The sequence below is a fragment of the Schistocerca serialis genome, chromosome 3, assembly GCF_023864345.2.
Source record: "Schistocerca serialis cubense isolate TAMUIC-IGC-003099 chromosome 3, iqSchSeri2.2, whole genome shotgun sequence".
NCBI lineage: Eukaryota > Metazoa > Arthropoda > Insecta > Orthoptera > Acrididae > Schistocerca > Schistocerca serialis.
In genome coordinates, this window is record NC_064640.1 from 904,108,472 (window position 1) to 904,124,947 (window position 16,476).

The window sequence follows — 16,476 nt, forward strand, 5'->3', positions numbered from 1 at the left end:
GTTTCCATCTGAGCTCTTGATATTCATGCAAGTTGTTCTCTTTGCTCCAAAGGTCTCATATCCCTGTAGGCAGTATCTATCTCACCCTTATTGATATAAGCCTCTACATCCTTACATTTGTCTTCTAGCCATCCCTGCTTAGCCATTTTGCACTTCCTGTCGATCTCATTTTGGAGACGTTTGTATTCCTTTTTGTCTGCTTCATTTTCTGCATTTTTGTATTTTCTCCTTTCATCAATTAAATTCAATATCTCTTCTGTTACCCAAGGATTTCTATTAGCCCTCGTCTTTTTACCTACTTGATCCTCTGACGCCGTCACTATTTCATCTCTCAAAGCTACCCATTCTTCTTTTACTGTATTTCTTTCCCCCATTCTTGTCAATCGTTCCCTAATGCTCTACCTGAAACTCTCTATAACCTCTGGTTATGTCAGTTTATCCAGTCCACATATGACCCTGGAAATATCTTACAATTTAAAACCTGGTTCCTAAATCTCTGTCTTACCATTATATAATCTATGTGAAACCTTCCAGTATGTCCAGGCTTCTTGGATGTATTGTAGGCGACTTGCCTACAACAAATAATTGCATAGCCGTCCGGTATAATGAGTTAACGAAAAAATATTTATTCGTGAAAACTCACAATGAGAAGGAAACTTAAAACAACATAGAAGTAACAAAAACTAGGAGATCCTATAGTCTTACGGCAAAGATAAAAAACAACACATGACCAAAAAAAACTCTCGCGCACTTTTGATCTCACTTTGCACCAGACATGAAAAATATCACTGCCACACAGCCCCCCCCCCCCCCCCCCCCTTAGAGTGCGGAGTCCCAGGGATATCTTGATACTTGAATTTTATTCGACGTCCAGATCTGGTGTGCGTCGGGTGTCTCGGGGGCGGTGACGTTGTTATTGTGGTGGTGATTCACCTGTGTCGGACGATGTACTGAGCGGTGTTTTGGTATGCTCTGCGTCCATCATGTGTTGATGCACAGGCGTTGTGTCAGAGGTCGGAGAGGGTAAAACCCCTGCTGGCTTCACACGTTCAATTGATACCTTTGTCGGAACACCATTGTACATTATGTCCACTGTATGCTTATTTCTACTCAGCACCTGAAATGGGCCCGTATATGGTGGTTGTAAAGGCGATTTGACTGAGTCTGTTCGCAACATTACGTGAGAGCAATAGTACAAGTCTTTGTGTACAAACACCTTACGGTTACCATGGCGAGAAGGTGGCGGGCAACGTATATTTGTGCAGTGACGTTTTAGCTGCTGCACCCAGTGTGTGAGGCCCTTTGTTCCAGGTAGTAAGGTTGGTACTAAATAATCTGCAGGAATCCGTAGCGGCTCGCCGTAATCCATCTCGGCAACTGATGCACCAATATCGGGTTTGTGAGCTGTCCGCAGGCCTAACAACACTAATGGTAATGCTTCCGTCCATCTCTCTTGATGACACATCAATGCTGCTTTGAGTGTTCTGTGCCATCGTTCGACCATACCATTACTGGCAGGGTGATAGACAATCGTGTGGTGGCGTTGGAAACCGCACATTTTGGATAGCTCGAGGAACTACGTAGATTCGAACTGACGTCCTTGGTCAGTTGTGACATGAAGGGGGCATCCAAAACGGGCAACCCACGTACACAGAAACGGCTTAGCAGTAGTTTCGGCTGAAATATCGACTATTGGAGTTGCTTCTGCCCATCTTGTGCACCTATCTATGGCTGTAAACAAATATCTGTAATCGTCTGACTGTGGGAGAGGTCCAACCAGGTCCACGTGAACGTGTGCGAATCTAGCAGAGGTAACTTGAAAATCTCCAATATCAGCAAGCACATGTCGTCCTACTTTACTCTGTTGACAAGGAATGCAGGAACGTACCCAAAGGCGCGCGTCTCTTTTCATAGAAGGCCACACACAGCGGTCTGTCAGCAGCTTTATTGTAGCGTTGGCTCCTGGGTGCGATAGTGTGTGGACACTGTCGAATGCAGTCTTGCGCAATATTTCTGAAATGAATGGTCTTGGTCTGCCTTGAGAAAAGTCGCACCACAGCTTCCGCTTGGAGTTAGGCACCAGAATTTGCTCGAACTTCAGACCTGTAGACGGGTCGTTTAACAGCTGTCGTAGCTCTGCATCCTTGGTCTGTTCCACTGCAAGTTTATCATAGTCAATAATTTCTGAAAACCCGCAAATACGTGAAAAATAGTCAGCCACTAAATTTTCTGCGCCTCTTAAATGGCGTATATCTGTCGTGAACTGACTTATGAACTCAATATAACGGAACTGTCTTGGTGAGCATTTATCACTGGTGTTTTTAAAAGCCGATGTTATGGGTTTGTGATCTGTAAACACAGTCACTGGTCTAGCCTCTATTTGTGGGCGGAAGTATCGAGTTGCTTCGTAGATCGCGAACAATTCTCTGTCATATGCGCTCCACTTCTGTTGTGCAGTCTGTAACTTTTTAGAGAAAAACCGTAGTGGTTGCCATTGCCCTTCTACACGCTGGTGGAGCGCCGCCCCTATTGCTGACTGGCTCGCGTCTACAACAATAGCTGGCTGTGCGTAGTGAACTGGGTGAGCGAGCAACACTGCTTTGCTGAGGCTTGCTTGAAGATCATTAAATGCTTTGTCCATTTCTTGTGTCCACTTAACTATTCGTCGACCTTTGGCGTCGTGTCCCTTGAGTGCATCAGTGAGTGGTGCTTGCACCGTAGCCGTTGCTGGTAGGTGACGTCTATAAAAATTTATTAATCCCATGTATCGTTTGCCGTCGTCGTTCATTGCTTTTGCAGTTAATGTTCGACGTAGCTAACGAAAGATTGAAAGTTCCTTAATCGGAGGTCACCAATTATGTAGGCGATTTGCCTACAACAAATAATTGTATAGCCGTCCGGTATAATGAGTTAACGAAAAAATATTTATTCGTGAAAACTCACAATGAGAAGGAAACTAAAAACAACAGAGAAGTAACAAAAACTAGGAGGTCCTATAGTCTTACGGCAAAGATAAAAAACAACACATGACCAAAAAAAACTCTCGCGCACTTTTGATCTCACTTTGCACCAGACATGAAAAATATCACTGCCACAGTATACAACCTTCTTTCATGATTCTTAAACCAAGTGTTAGATATGATTAAGTTATGCTCTGTGCAAAATTCTACCAGGCGGCTTCCTCTTTCATTCCCTACCCCTATTCCATATTCATCTACTACGTTTCCTTCTCTTCCTTTTCCTACTATCGAATTCCAGTCACCCATGACTATTAAATTTTCGTCTCCCTTCACAATGTGGATATAATTTCTTTTATCTCATCATACATTTCATCAATTTCTTCATCATCTGCAGAGCTTAACAAAAAATGGTTCAAATGGCTCTGAGCAATATGGGACTTAACAGCTGAGGTCATCAGTCCCCTAGAACTTAGAACTACTTAAACCTAACAAACCTAAGGACATCACAAACATCCATGCCCGAGGCAGGATTCGAACCTGCGACCGTAGCGGTCTTGCGGTTCCAGACTGCAGCGCCTTTAACCGCACGGCCACTTCGGCCGGCGTAGTTTTTCCTTGCTGAATGCCAAATTCTTTACATGAAAAATCTCATGTGTTACAATACATGATTGTTTCTGGATAGTAGCTACTTTCTCAGACACAAGGCAGCCAGGAGAGAGATAGGGCGATAATATGTTGTATCTTCCCTTGCTCCGTTCTTGATGGGTGATTTTATTTTTTCTGCATATTTTAACATATGCTGGCAAACAACCTACCCCAAAAGATTGATTATTAATGCATCTAGTGAATCTATTGTAATTTTTTACTGATTCTATCATCACAGTGCGTATTCCCTCACATCCAGCAGTATTTCTTGTTTTTTAATAATATTTTCTATGTACATTATCACACAATTTCTGAATTATGTGTGACATACAAGCGTTTGATTAAACCCATAGACTAATTTCTTTTTGGCAAACCCGCAGCATAGAAAACGTCAATAGATAACATTTTATAATGAATTATTCCGCACAAGCTGTAAATAGTTTAATTAGTAGTGTTTCTTCCTTACTAAAAGCATGTTTTTGGCTATAGCGCCATTCTCAAGTAAACCTGTGGAAACAGTTGGTGAGTCTACTTACATTTATAAAAATTGTACATAAAGATCAGTTTCCATCTGCGTGGCCATACACAGGCAGTTTCCATCTACGTGGCCGTACACAGACTACATGTCGCGTTGTTCCCGACATGAATACAGGGTTATTACAAATGATTGAAGCGATTTCACAGCTCTACAATAACTTTATTATTTGAGGTATTTTCACAATGCTTTGCACACACATACAAAAACTCAAAAAGTTTTTTTAGGCATTCACAAATGTTTGATATGTGCCCCTTTAGTGATTCGGCAGACATCAAGCCGATAATCAAGTTCCTCCCACACTCGGCCCAGCATGTCACCATCAATGAATTCGAAAGCATCGTTGATGTGAGCTCGCAGTTCGGGCACGTTTCTTGGTAGAGGAGGTTTAAACACTGAATCTTTCACATAACCCCACAGAAAGAAATTGCACGGGGTTAAGTCGGGAGAGCGTGGAGGCCATGACATGAATTGCTGATCATGATCTCCACCACGACGGATCCATCGGTTTTCCTATCTCCTGTTTAAGAAATGCCGAACATCATGATGGAAGTGCGGCAGAGCACCATCCTGTTGAAAGATGAAGTCGGCGCCATCGGTCTCCAGTTGTGGCTTGAGCCAATTTTCCAGCATGTCCAGATACACGTGTCCTGTACCGTTTTTTTCGCAGAAGAAAAAGGGGCCGTAAACTTTAAACCATGAGATTGCACAAAACACGTTAACTTTTGGTGAATTGCGAATTAGCTGCACGAATGCGTGAGGATTCTCTACCGCCCAGATTCGCACATTGTGTCTGTTCACTTCACCATTAAGAAAAAATGTTGCTTCATCACTGAAAACAAGTTTCGCACTGAACGCATCGTCTTCCATGTGCTGTTGCAACCGCGCCGAAAATTCAAAGCGTTTGACTTTGTCATTGGGTGTCAGGGTTTGTAGTAATTGTAAACGGTAAGGCTTCTGCTTTAGCCTTTTCCGTAAGATTTTCCAAACCGTCGGCTGTGGTATATTTAGCTCCCTGCTTGCTTTATTTGTCGACTTCCGCGGGCTACGCGTGAAACTTGCCCGCACGCGTTCAACCATTTCTTCGCTCACTGCAGGCCGACCCGTTGATTTCCCCTTACAGAGGCATCCAGAAGCTTTAAACTGCGCATACCATCGCCGAATGGAGTTAGCAGTTGGTGGATCTTTGTTGAACTTCGTCCTGAAGTGTCGTTGCACTGTTATGACTGACTGATGTGAGCGCATTTCAAGCACGACATACGCTTTCTCGGCTCCTGTCGCCATTTTGTCTCACTGCGCTCTCGAGCGCTCTGGCGGCAGAAACCTGAAGTGCGGCTTCAGCCGAACAAAACTTTATGAGTTTTTCTACGTATCTGTAGTGTGTCGTGACCATATGTCAATGAATGGAGCTACAGTGAATTTATGAAATCACTTCAATCATTTGTAATAGCCCTGTACATGACCATTCGCTGCTTACAGTACGCTGCGTCAGTCACACAGCCTGCAACACACAAGAAACACATAGCACATGGTCAGAAGAACTTTGATTCGTCAGTGCCATCTACCGTGGCAACGATGCATTTCTGGACGTATGTTCAAAGGACCTTTCTTGCTCCATTTCCAGTCAGGAATCTGTCCCTGCGGTTTGTCAGTTTGATTAATTTTCTCCCCGTATGCATACATCTAGTTGGAATAGATGCCCAGACTGCATCAGTCAGTAACCGCCGACAGTCTATTTGTGCTAGACTGTTATAAGTCACGTAATTTATTTTTATGTAGATTTTTATCGTGAACTACTTTTGCCAGCTAGATTAATAGTTTAATCTCATTGACGCTTTATATTTACAGTGTAAACTTTGCTAGTCAGCGATGGTAGTTGCGTTTCATCGATATTACAATCTTGTTATAATTTGTATCTTTGAGTATCTTTTGTTTTCGTTTACCATGTGTTTTTTTCCGTTCTCGATTTCCAAAATGTCAATAAAATTTTCTAGATAACTTTTATGTTTCAGATCGATTTGTTCATTGAGAATATCGTTTGCATGACGTTTCGTATGCGTATATATTTCCATTTCTTCCAGAATGTTGATAGTATGTCGTTTTGGTATTTTGTGTGGAAATTTTATGCATTTTCGATATGCCCTGCTTCGTAATTTTGTTTTTTTAGAAGTATGTAAAAGCTTCATTGATTGCTGTCGCAATTTCTTGTGTGTTCTTTAAATATAGTGGATGAGTTTTCTCTTCAAGCCTTTTCTGCACAGAGCGTGCAGTGTGATTAACACAGCGATACCTCTTCCATAGTTATCTGAGAAAAATGGCAACGTTGTCGAGAGTAATCATTCTACAAGGAGAGACTCGAGTTTCTTCCGGCATATACCATGTTCAGATAACTTAGGATGCAGCTAGGTGATGTCGACAATCACCGTTATATCGACAGGAACACAGCCTGTCATTTTCAAGGTAAAACTGCAGCAAGTATGCGCTGTGCAAGGGAATTTAAAACATCGGTTTGCAGATCAATTCCAGAGAGATAAAAGACACATACAGTAAACTCCAGTGATATCACACAACCAAAGATGACCGACATTAGAAGTTACCGATAGTGAAAATTAATAATGAAGGGCCAAGGTAGCATTAACTCTGTCCCTCCGCTTTTTTTTTTTTTTTTTTTTTTTTTTTTAAGGGAAGATAGCAGGATTCTACGCATAATTTAACCAAAAACCTCAGTCTCTGTTCATAAAATTACTTGCTATTTTAATAGCAACTGATTCCTTTATGACACTATCCCAATAGATACAAGTGAATGCAATCGCAGAACAGACAGGGTGGATATACAAACGTACACATACAAAATTGAAACACACGGAGTCGTTCACGGGTGCAGGGTCCAAAGTAAAAATGTTCAGACACATGGACACGCACAGAGATGACAGATGGCACACGCGAACGTTGCAGCACAAGCGAGTAACACTGGAACACTTGAACACGAACACGACGACACACACGAACACTAGGCGATGATCTCCGATGAGCGAAAGTTCACTATACGTGTGCGAGTCTGGGGACCTGCCAAAAGGGGGGGAGGAGGGAGAGGGGAGGATGTAGATGCCAGTGGCAGAGGAGATGGGAGGGGGAGGAAAGAAGGTAGGCGGGTAGGGGAAGCCTGGGGGGAGGAGGGAGGGAGGAAGGGAGGAGGGAGAGAAGGGGGAGAGGGTGCCCTCGGGAGAAAACACAGGGTGCAGTAGACCAGGATCAAAGTTGGTAGGAGGGGTACATGGAGGGGATGAGGGCATCATCAGGGAGGGGGAGTTGGTGGAAGCCACCTTGGGTGAGGGTATGGAGAGTGGAGAGATGGAGAGCAGGTAGGATGTGGGAATGCAGGCGCGGCAATGGACAGGGGTGGGAGACGATGGGAGAGACAAGCGTGTGAGGAGGATCAAGTTTGTGGGATGTGTAGAGGATCCGTATCCATTCGAGGAAAAGAAGGAGGTGCAGGAACGGAATAAGGTCATAAAGGATCTATGTGGGAGAGGGGAGATGGATGCGATAGGCGAGGCGGAATGCATGGGGTTTGAGGATTTGAAGGGATTTGTAAAAGGTAGGAGGGGCGAAGACCCAGGCGGGATGAGCGTAGCAGAGGATAGGGCGGATAAGGGATTTGTAGGTGTGGAGGATGGTGGAGCGGTCCACACCACATGTGCGGCCAGAAAGGAGCTTGAGGAGATGGAGTCGGGAGCGTGCCTTGGCTTGGATTGTCCGGAGATGGGGGGTTCAGGAGAGGCGACGGTCAATAGTGACGCCAAGGTATGTAATGGTGGGGGTGAGGGCGATAGGACGGCCATAAATGGTGAGATACAAGTCGAGGAGACGGAAGGAAGGGGTGGTTTTGCCTACACCTTCTTGGAGTTGTACGGTGTCGCCATCTAGCGGCAATAATGAAAAACTCACATCTCCAGCGATATGTAGTTTGTGTTGTACACCTCGTATCTCCGGTAATCGCCATTGTTAGTGAGCTGGGCGAACACATGCTCCGAGATTAAAACGTTTTTTGGTGTGATTGTAACCTTTTTGACTGACAGACACAACACTGCTTAATTGCTACAGGTACGTGTTAGTATTTCTAGTTATTTATGTATTGTATTTTAATACACAGAATTAATAATGACCTCGTTAAATACAATGTTGATTTTCGAGTTTTTCATCGCACGTAAAGCAGACTGCACTCGGTACATACGAGGTTTTAATTTCAGAACTTCATAGAATCCTATACATTCTACAGTAACTACTTTGTTTTCAGCTATGGGTAAAAAGAGTAAATTCACTCTTCATCTCGTGAAACAAGCCGACAACGGGTCATATCGTATAAAATCACCGGAAGAAGATTCTAGTCAGGTTCGTCCTTGTCCTGCACCAAAAGAAAGAGTAGACCTAGAAAATGAAGGTAAACCGTAGTTTATGTTGTTGTAACTTCAAGGAAGATCCTTGTTTGAAAGTTGAGGTGATTAAATTATTTAAATATTATTGATGACATTATTGTTTACACTACAGATAATGCGGAAAAAGAAGTCTTTTCGAACACAGCAGCGAGGATGATATCTCCAGTGGCAGTAGTGACGTGTATGATCCAGATAAAAACAAACATGACCTTAGCAATAACAACAGCACGGAAGACGACGATGACGAAGTTGATGTGGGAGTAAAATGTACTAAGCAGCGCCGTAAAAGGAAAAGCACTTCAAAGTTTGCAGAAAGAAAAACGTATCAGGGGATAGGATTATTTAGGAAAGCAAAAAGATGAGTTTGGCAAAAAGAGACCAACAATGAGCAGAAGTATGAGGGAAATGAAACCACGATGTACTTGTAAACATTCTTCCTTAAATCGGAACAGGAATTGCAAGGATATTACAGAAGAGCAGAGACAGCTAATATTTAATCATTTCTGGCAGGATATGTCTTGGGTTGAAAGAAAATTTTTTGTTAGAAGCTATGTCTACTATGTTCCAGTTAAAAGAAGTAGAAATAATTCAGAATCTAATAAATCTCACCGTTCTAACACACTATATTACAATTTTGTAATAGAAGGGCAGAGAAAAACTGTCTGCAAGACTATGTTTATGAATACTTTGTGCTTAGGCGAATGGATTGTCAGAACATGGGCATCTAGTGCATCAGGAAGAACGCTTGCAGAAGGGCCTCAAATGCAGGAGAGACCAACGAAAGTTTCAGGTGGACGACAATCAGCATCAGATTTTTTTGCAGAGTTGCCGAAACTGGAATGCATTACTGCCGTAGTTCTTCGACAAAACTCTACTTGGAACCTAACTGGCAGAGTGAATCAGAACTACAAAGGGAATATATAGAATTTTGCAAGAAAAGAGGACAGATCCAAGCTGCTTACAAATGGTTCTGCGAGGTATTCGATGAAAATAATCTTAACTTATTTTCGCCTAAAAAGGACCAGTGCGAGCTTTGTTGTTCTCACCAGACAGGCAAATCTCTCAGACAATGAATACTCTTTGCATATGGCCCGAAAAACTGAGGCAAGGGAAGCGAAAAATAGTGATAAATTAGGACCAGCTAGAGTGTTTACTATGGACCTTCAAGCACTTCTGCTTTCTCCCAGACTAAAAGCATCTGCACTGTACTATAAAAGCAAATTAAAGGTCCACAACTTCACCATCTATGATTTAAAAAGTAACGATGGTTATTGTTACCTTTGGCACGAGAGTGAAGGTGGACTAACAGCTTCGGAATTTGCCAGTATACTCGTGCATTTTATGGAAACATACGTCCAAAATGATTGAGAAGCTATTTTCTATAGCGACGGATGCACGTACCAGAATCGAAACTCAGTCATGAGTAATGCACTGGCTCGTCTCGCCACACAAAGGCATTAAATAGCGCAAACATTTCTGGAGAAAGGTTACACTCAAATGGAGTGTGATTCTATGCACTCCACCATAGAATGGAAGTTAAAAAACAGACACATTTATAATCCTGCTAGCTATTTATAAGTTTGTACTACCGCAAGACAAAGTCCTAGACCTTATGTTGCCAATTATTTGGACCACACGTTTTTCAGGTCCTATGATAAACTCTCGTTGTGTTAGTCTATTCGGCCAGGATCCAAAATTGGGAATCCAACAGTGACTGATATCCGGAGTATCAGGTATGATCCCTCCAGAAAAACGGAATATAAATTGAAATTTACCGATACATGGGAACCACTTCCAAGAACGATGTTAAACATACACAGATCATTTACAGTGCCCCCTCTCTACAACAACTAAAGCTGGTCCTTCCTAAGGATGTGCATTCATTTTATGACACACTGCCTCACATTTGTAATGAGAGAACATGCCCATGCCTAAAAAAATTCAGCCGAAAATAAACTTGTTTACAGCCATCTATGACTGTGATAGTAGCAGTAATAGTAACAATAATAAATGTTAATAAACTGCACAAATGTTTACAGTAATAAAAGTTTAAATAAAGCTGGCAGCATTGTTTCTATGTTTTTTAACATTGTAATTTATTAACATCCAGATTCCAATATTTTGATCAATGTGAAATTATTCATTTCACTTTATAACCTGAAATTATTCATTTCACTTTATATCTGTAACAATGTATCCTTACAGATGTTTCATAACACACAAACCATGCAACGTCTAAGTAAGTATTTTTTAAAACAAATTAAACCTTCATTAATTTCAGTTCTTAACCGTGCACTCGTTACGTGCCTCTTATGTCCGTCACTACCAAAAAATAACTGTGAAAACCTCGTAACTCCAAAAACAGGTAGACAATTTGAAGTGCATAATAAAGTCTTATGTACCAATGACTGGATCCATATCGTGTAGCAGAAACCACTACATTTGACTCATCAGATCCCCATGTGATTTCTAAGATTAGTTTTTTGTTTCTCCTGTAAAATTTGACCAATTTGAGTTACGAGGTTTTGATTGCTTAGCGACAACAAGAAGAATTAAAGACTCTTGATAGTCTCTTGCGACAAGAACCTTATCCTCAGGAGGCTATTTCTATTTCTTTCAACACTTTTCGTGAGGTTAGCAACGCTCCTGAGATATCCTGAATCCTGCAGTAAACACTGCATATTTTGAACGTAATCCTGCTTGGCCAAAATAAATGTACCATTGCCTTTCGATTAGACAAAATAACAATATTTGGAAAAGTGAACGTAAAGCAGCTGCTGTTATATTAATCTTGAGTGGGTGTGCTCCAGTCAGCACATGACATGTCTCCCTTCTAGTCTCCTCTGTAACACCAGGAGGTAGTTTAAAAACAGCCTGTTCAACAGAATAATAAAATCAACCACTGGTAAACGCTTGAGCGTCGGCGCAAAATTGTTCGACCACTATCTAGATTAGGATCCTTTTAGGTTCCATAAACGTTGATCTTGGTTTTAATAAGGCAGGTGGCTACCATCTTCATTGCAGTTGTGGCATTTCATAGATTGGTCAGACTCTCAAGATCGTGGAGGAACACATGCTTAAAACAGCCGAGCAAATCCGCTATTACAGAACATTGTCTTGACACTTATTAGCCCTTGAAATATAACAACGTGGAGTTTCTGACATATACTTTCAGCTATTCAGATAGTGTTATTAAGGAAGCAGTTGAAATTAAATTAGCAAGTAACCTTATGAACAGAGATGGATATTTTTGTTTAAATTCTGCATGCTATCCTGCTCTCTTCCTTGTCAAAAAATAGAGGGACAGAGTTAATGCTACCTTACCTGTTGCAATAACATCTGAATCCAATTATCTTTGGTTATGTGAGTGCGCTAGTGCTGAAGACACAAGAGTTCCGTGTTTTTGCAATGAAAACATACTCACACTTGCCCACTCAGAAAGTGGTATGAAAACGGTGATTCATCAGATCAAATGATATTCAAACAGATTACTCCTTGCATCATATTACTTGTATTTTTGATGAACTTTTCAGTGGTGTGAATCTAGCATAGATGTCTGCCGAAATGCTGCATAAATCAACACTGTAATACTACTTTCATCCAACGGATGAATCTTGTGAACCACAATGAAAGCAAGAGGTTCTGACCTCTTAGAAATACTAGCCATAACAATCTTAACTACTGGTAGGTACCAAATTCTGAAGACATGTTTTTCTCGGATATATCATAAGAAACAACTTAGGAAAATTATTCTAATAACTTAGGCCTGAGTATGGAAATAGCAAGAGAATGGGCACTGCAGAAATAGTCAATGTACACATCTCGAATGAGAGGGAACATGGGTGTAAATATATAGAAGCAGAAAAAAAGGGCACAACTTTTATACTAATTGTTCTTTAAATAACGAAGAAGACATTCAAAAGGCAAAAGGACAAGCAGAGTTTATATCGATTTATAATAGTTCTGGAGAGAAAGTGCAGGTAAATTCTGGACCTGATAAAATCACTCACAAAAATTTCAAAGCTAAATATCACTTATTGAAAATTGCGATGTCATTTGTGAGTGGGAAGTGAAGGTTATATCACCACAGTTGACGAATATACACATAAACAAGGAAAAAGAAAAACTGAAATCGCTATGACTATTAACAAATGTAAATTAATAAAAATTATCTTACGTATTGAGGTTTTAATTATTGGTATGCACAGACCGACATCAGGAGTAGGCCTACTTGGAACATAATAAAGTTCAATAATTCTCTTGCACAAAATGCTTCAAACCTGTGATAACTTACGGTCTATCACAGCAGCCTCACCATTCTCACAGTTCTATTCTTTTACTTTTTAGCGACGCAATCTCTTGGAGAGACTCAAAGAGAGGAACACTGTTATGATACTTGCTTTTCTTTCACAGACTCTTGCCCCTACTTCGTTAGTTGGTACTTATGCTGTCAATGACTCTTGGATGAGAACTGCCTTCCAAAATGTGTAGATTAGGGCTACAATGTCCAGTCAGCTCAGTATTCTAGCACGTCATTTAGTGAGTCTTTTGTCCATGCTGTAAATTACTTCTGTGAGTCTATATAAAAATGTGCAGTAAATTAGACGTGTTTACACTGCAGTAGCGTATTCAGGCCGCCTTGCCTCTCAATTTTAGCATATTTACCAGATAATTCTGTTAAACGTTTCCATACCAAAATTAACAAACGTTATATCACTGTATCCGTCTTTCCAAGAGTTTATGAGTGTTCCAGAAAGTATATAATTCTATTTTTAAGTAATCATACCTCCCTCAGTGCTTCTGTTGACACACGAGTTACTAGTTTTAACTACGTAAACTATGTGCCCTTCTGTGTATAAATCTTTTCCCAAAGATCTCCTTTCATTTCTTGAATTTGAATTATTCATGAAATAAAGCATATGCTATGTCTGAAGGTCGGTTCGCACGCAACGATCTGTCTGCGCACATGTCTGTGAATGCAATAAATCGCCGCAAATCTCTTTACGTTTACGGTCTAAACTTTTCACGACACTACCACTGGCCCGCCATCTGTCGGTCTAGGAAAGAACTGTCAACGACAAGTGGCTACCTTAACGCGAAGGATACTTCAGAGAATTTTTAAATTTAAACTTGTTGCTTTCAGTACAGGAAGGTAATTGATAATATAGAAATTATGCTGCGATCTGTGGTCCCAATTAGCCTTAAAAAGTTAGTAATACGCGCTACGGAAGTCTCCACGTCTTAATTTACTTCGCACGGCTAATCCAGTAACTGACGAAATAATTTGCGAATGGACATGGAGACATATGAAAATCTATTGACGCTCGTGCCTCCTTACACAACACTGCAAAATACTTGCATGAGGAGAGTTATTTCACAACATTAACGGCTGCTAGAGACAGTGCGACTCCTGGCAACAGGGAGAAGTTACAAAGATTTAGAATGATCGACACCAGTGTCAAAAAAGTAAACCAATACCTGACACGTTAGAAGCGATATAACCGTCCTGAAGAAGTAGTTCATGAAAAAAGGAAAGTATTTCCACTATGTAATATGTCGATTTTGACAAGTTACAGATGTGTACTGAACTCCTTACATTTTAATAAATTATGGGAGTCGCCAGTGAGGTATCTTTTACTTCGTTTCTGAAAATACGGGATTTTTTATCCCATGTCTGAAGTTTACGAGAAACTTTTCTAAACTGCTGCACCAGAATATAAAACGCCATTTGAACTCTAAATGGAAATTCCTACTCTTCATGACAATTTTTTTAATATTGTATAGGTGAATTATACCGGTTATTTTTCATGCACTCCTGTTGTAAAGCACATATTCTGCTAGAGAGTACATCTATTGACACACAGTTTTACATTTCCTATGCCCATAAAGACTCTGCTGCAATGTGTTTCTTTATCAGCTTAACACATTATGTCCTCTCAGGCCATGACATACAGTTTCTTTTGTTAAATGTTAGTATTGAACAAGATGTAAAATTTACTAATTCTGAGTTCAGTAGGGTAGCTAATAAGCCAAATATGTATTTTTTAGGTCACTCCTCAAAAACATGAACCTGAGTGATGTATACAGTGCTCATGGCATTAATAAAAAATACAACCCTTTTACTGATAAAGTCCTTACGTCAAATGAAGATTGTTTCTGCCGAAAACCGACCCAGATTAGACCAAAGTCTATAAAGAAGACGTCGTTTACTCAAGGAATAATAGTATTTTGTACACCAAAAAGGAAACAATATCTGTCAGTCAGAAACGGCTTTTTTGTTTATGGTATATCTCATTACAAGACATATTGCAAAATATTAAAGACAATAGTACAGATATAAAAGCAAATACATTTTGAGAAAAAGGTAATCACATCAGATTACAAAATGAAGACAATACGGGATATCGTGAAGGAGGAGACTGGTAGAACCAGATACAAAGAGGAGCAGTAGCATTAAGAGTAAAGGATACATTGGTAACAGATATGTGCAGTGTTGCAAAATTTTTAACAAGCATTTCATAACTGAAACTGAAAAGATGGGGTTGTCAGGTTCAGTAGATGCTGCTGTGGAATATCTCAGAACAGTTATTAAAAATCTCTTTTGGGACAGAAAAGGTGTGATTTTTGTGGATTTCCTGGAAAGAGGCACTACAATAAACTCTCAAAGGTATTGCCAAACTCTGCACAACCTCAGAAGAGCAATACAAAACAAGCGCAGGGGAAAGTTGGGCTCAAAGATCTTGCTGATTCACGACAACGCCCGGGCCCACACGGCAAATGCCACTCGTGAAGTTCTCGAATCTTTTAAGTGGGAGTTGTTTCCTCATCCGCCGTACAGTCCCGACCTGGCACCGAGCGACTTCCACTTATTCCCAGCAATGAAGAAGTGGTTGGCTATGCAGCGTTTTGATGACGACCCACAGCTTCAAGAAGAGGTAACCACGTGGTTGAAGGCGCAGGCGGCCGAATTTTACGACGAAGGAATTTCCAAGCTCGTCCATCGCTACGATAAGGGCCTTAATTTAAATGGCAATTATGTAGAAAAGTAGTATTTAAGTGTGGCTTTCATCTGCATATAATAAAAAAATTTCCAATACTTTATTTATTTTTAATTCCAAAACGTAATGTACTTTGTGGATAGCCCTCGTATTAGGGCCAAATACACGTTTATGGCAAGAATCATTTCCAAACTAGAAGGCTCAGGAAGACCTATCTACGAGAATATTTCTTTGTTGGAGGAAGATGAAACGAAAATTAATGAAGCGTGAGGTGAAGTGGAAGAAAAAATAGGGGCAAAAATGCAAAAGGTTTTTGCAGAAGAACACTTGCCTGGAGACCTTGTGCACAGCAGCATACACATTTAGCGAAAAATCGAGCTCCTCTGAATGCAGCATTCCTGTCCAACATGTATCGAAAGTGAAGTACACCCATGTCATATCTGTTGAGGTAGAACGTTCTTCTTCGGCATATAACTTAATACTGACTGATAAGCACAATAAATTTTCTCTGGAAAACCTAGAAAAGGTTTTAGTTATTTCCTGTGAAGCCAATGACGGTCTGAATGTTTGAACCACTGGTTAATCCGGCGTATTAAAGGAAATCAGCTAATTTTCGATTACGCGATAAGTCACACTAATCTGAGGGCTGTAAATTCAACTAAATACTTAGGGATTACAATTACAAATAACCTAAATTGGAATGATCGCATAGATAATATTGTGGGTAGAGCAAACTAAAGTCTGCGATTCATTGGCAGAACACTTAGGAGGTGTAACAGGTCTGCCAAAGAGATTCCTTACACTACGCTTGTCCGCCCTATTCTGGAGCACTGCTGTGCGGTGTGGGATCCGCATCAGGTGGGACTGACGGATGACATCGAAAAATTACAAAGAAGGGCAGC